The sequence below is a fragment of the Triticum aestivum genome, chromosome 2D, assembly GCF_018294505.1.
Source record: "Triticum aestivum cultivar Chinese Spring chromosome 2D, IWGSC CS RefSeq v2.1, whole genome shotgun sequence".
Lineage (NCBI taxonomy): Eukaryota > Viridiplantae > Streptophyta > Magnoliopsida > Poales > Poaceae > Triticum > Triticum aestivum.
The window spans coordinates 217,461,366-217,464,283 of NC_057799.1; positions in this window are offsets into that span (position 1 = coordinate 217,461,366).

The following is a 2,918-nucleotide window of genomic DNA, read 5'->3' on the forward strand; positions in this document are numbered from 1 at the left end:
GGGATCGCCGGTGAGCCTCGTCGGGGTGAGCTCCCCCACTCGGACCGATGCGTCCAGGCGGGAGGAAGAAGAAGACCTGCCAGGCGGGCCCCGCATCGCCCCCGTCCCCACCAGTCAGCCGCATGATGTTGACCCCGCCCCGCCACGTCACTTAAGTGGAGGCTTATTCCCTGGAATACGTCTTCCACGCAGGAAAGCGTATCACCTTCTTCTTCGGCCAAACATACGTTTTCACTTCCCGAAAACGTATTCCCTTCTAATGCGCTTTCAGCATTTCTGTCCAGGCCCTGTTTGCAAATATTTTCATTACAGATAGGTCCCTGGCAGAAAACACTTCACAACTTTTTGCTCGAGACTGTGATTGAGGTGCATCCAACGCCCACGTCTTCGTCTCGTCAAGCCCGTTCTATTCCCATCATTTTCACTATGGCTTGTGTCGCGGTTCTGGGAACGGGGGTCCCCAGACTTGCCTGCCTACGACCCATGGTGTGGCTCCACTAGCGCCACTGTACGACCCATCTTCACCAGCAAACACTCAAGACCCTCGCGAGAGGCCAAGCCTCGCGAGGTGGGTGACACAAGACATCCTCAGGGGCAGCCCCACTAGGCTGGCTCGCGAGGAGCGGAGAGATCAAGGCAAGGAGCACCTCGTGAGCTTCCCGTGACGTGAGCCATGACGACCAAGGCCAGGCGGGCGCCAGCGGGCGCACAGTATTGGTTTCCTCTTCGGTGCTAAAGGAGCAGGCGCAGGCGAGGAGTCTCGAGGCATCAGGCAAAGGTTTCCATATCGGTGCAACGAGACGAAGACCAACAGAACGGCAGGATGGAGGTCATCGCGGAGCCCACGACGGCGTCACCGCCAGAGCCTTTGGCAGGCGAACACCACCTTTTGTCAGGATAACTTGCACTAGCTGTTCCCCTTCAAATTGGCCGTTGTGGGATCCTTTCCCACATGGTATTTGGGAAGAGGACCTGGGCCTCTATAAATAGGACTAGCCACCACCCTAGCAAGGGGACGGATCATTCAGATCACCCTCAACCACACAAGCTCACCAAGCTCAAGAACACCTCTCCTCAGGAGGTAGTTCTTCCCTTGTACTTGTTCATCCCAGCCTACAAGGCAATCCACCACACCACACTGGAGTAGGGTATTACACCACATTGGTGGCCCGAACCAGTACAAACTCATGTGTCCCTTGTTCTTCGGGTTCGGCGAGCTAAGCTTTGAGATCGTGGTGAGAGCGTGAGCTAGGGGAAGAGAGATCTTCGTGCACACCCCAGAGTTCGAACCTCAAGGGTTTTGCCGGCACCCGCAATCCGACATTTGGAGCGCCAGGTAGGGGTGCGCTGAGGCTTTCCTTTCGTTGACCCACGCTCCACCGCATCCATGGCAGACGCGCGTTGAGCTCGCGCCGAGCATCGGGCCGCCCTGGCCGCCCGTGTCGCTCAGACAGCCCCTATCGGCGGGCCTCCCCGTCGTTCTCCATTACCCGCCGCCAACGCAGCCACCAGCCCAGCAGGAAACGAGCAGCAAGCATCCTCGCTGCACCCCTCTATGCGGCAAGACGGCCGCACTGCTACCCCATTGCTGACTCCGGCCGGCTCGACGTCCCACGCTCGTCGTGCACCGACGGACGCGCAGGCTACGCTGCTCATGGCACGCGAGCTCCTGCGCTACCGCCCGGTAGACGACCTCAACGAGGACTGGCTGGACCGCATCGCCGAGCTCGTCAGCGCCGCTGGGGGCTCCCCCGCACCGTCCCTCTCGCTGCCTCGCCCCCTCCAACTGCGGGCGATGTAGCTCACGGAGCGCCTCCGCTGCCTCCGCCTCAAGGCGTAGCCCTGGCACCAAGACGTGCGGCCCTTCGGCGCGACCCGCCGCGCCGGGCGCCCGCACATGAAGAAGGAAGCTGCCAAGAGTTCCCCGACCGCGAGAAGACGCTCCCGCACTCCCGGCGCCACCATGTCAAGACCGCATGCCGCCTGCAGCAGTGGTGCGCGGACATCAAGACCAAGCTCCACCCTCGCGGCGGGCCCCGGTGGCTACAGCAGGCTGCCGTGCCTTCACTCCGCAGCTGCGGAGCTTCGTTTTACCAGGAAAGTTCAAGCCAGACCTGCCTCCGCGCTACGACGGCACCCCCGGCCCTGCGGAGTTCTTGCAGCTCTACGAGCTGAGCATCGAGGCAGCCAACGGCGACGAGAAAGTCATGGCGAACTGGTTTCTCATTGCTCTCAAAGATGGTGCTCGGTCGTGGCTCCTGAATCTGCCCCCGGGTTCGATCTCCTCCTGGGGTGAGATGCGCGACCGCTTCGTCGCCAAATTCCAGGGCACTCGTGACCGCCCGCCGGCCATTGGTGACCTACGCCGCATCAAGCAACAGCCAGGAGAGATCCTGCAGAAGTACATCCAGTGCTTCAACAGTGTTCGCCTCAAGATCCCCAAGGTGACGGACGAGGCCAACATTCTAGCATTCTCTAATGGCGTCCGCGACGTCAGGATGAAGGAGGAGCTCGCTATACACGAGGAGCTATGCACGGCGCTGGAGATGTTCAACATGGCGACCAAGTGTGCGAGAGCTAAGGAGGGGCGCCTCTCCCTCCTTGAACTCCCTGCTGCCGACCTAGAAGATAAGAAAGCCAAGGCCAAGGACGTGAAACGCAAGGGGGTAGCCGTGCTCGCAGCGGAGCCAGATACGAAGAACGGTCGGGAGCACCCCGAGTCATCCAAGAGCTGTCGTCCGTTCTATGGCTTCCACAACGTACACAGTCACAACACCAATGGCTGCCAAGAGCTCAGGGCCATCCGAGATGGATGCTTCGATCGACTCCCCAAGCGCAACGACCGGGGCTATGGCCGGGGAGGAGGGCAAAGTGGAGGACGCTGGGACGACCGTGGCGCCCGTTAGGAGTGGCGCGAC